This window comes from Sinocyclocheilus anshuiensis, unplaced genomic scaffold (assembly GCF_001515605.1).
Source record: "Sinocyclocheilus anshuiensis isolate Anshui unplaced genomic scaffold, SAMN03320099.WGS_v1.1 scaffold267, whole genome shotgun sequence".
NCBI classification, from domain to species: domain Eukaryota; kingdom Metazoa; phylum Chordata; class Actinopteri; order Cypriniformes; family Cyprinidae; genus Sinocyclocheilus; species Sinocyclocheilus anshuiensis.
The window spans coordinates 2,559,194-2,559,680 of NW_015552637.1; the positions used below are offsets into that span (position 1 = coordinate 2,559,194).

General features: G+C 53.4%; 1 protein-coding gene across 4 annotated transcripts in view; it reads right to left on the minus strand.

Annotated features, from left to right (window-relative positions):
- The window catches only part of LOC107666816 (sodium bicarbonate cotransporter 3-like), a 61,298-nt gene that overhangs the window by 25,236 nt on the left and 35,575 nt on the right, over positions 1 to 487 (minus strand). The gene's annotated exons all lie outside the window — the stretch shown is intronic.

A 487-nucleotide genomic window follows, 5' to 3' on the forward strand; every position in this document is an offset into this window, starting at 1 on the left:
TAGTTTGCGGAGGAAGTAGAGACGCTGCTGTGCTTTCTTGGCTCTCATCTCTGTTGCTAATGAGACCCACTACAGTCGTGTCATCCGCAAACTTAATGAAGAGGTTGGAGTTGTGTGACGGTGTGCAGTCGTGGGTCAGCAGAGTGAAGAGGAGGGGGCTCAGCACACATCCTTGGGGGGCCCCAGTGTTCAGTGTAATGGTGCTGGATGTGTTACTGCCGGCCCGTACTACCTGAGGTCTCCCAGTCAGGAAGTCCAATAGCCCAGTTGCACAGCGAAGTGTTGAGCCCCAGCTGGACCAGTTTGTGAATGAGCTGTTGAGGGATGTTTGTGTTGAATGCTGAACTGAAGTCTATGAACAGCATTCTGACGTATGAGTCTTTTTTGTCAAGGTGTGTGAGTGCTGAGTGGAGGGTAGTGGCGATGGCGTCATCGGTCGAGCGGTTGGACCGATATGCAAACTGGAAGGGGTCCAGGGAGGGGGGGA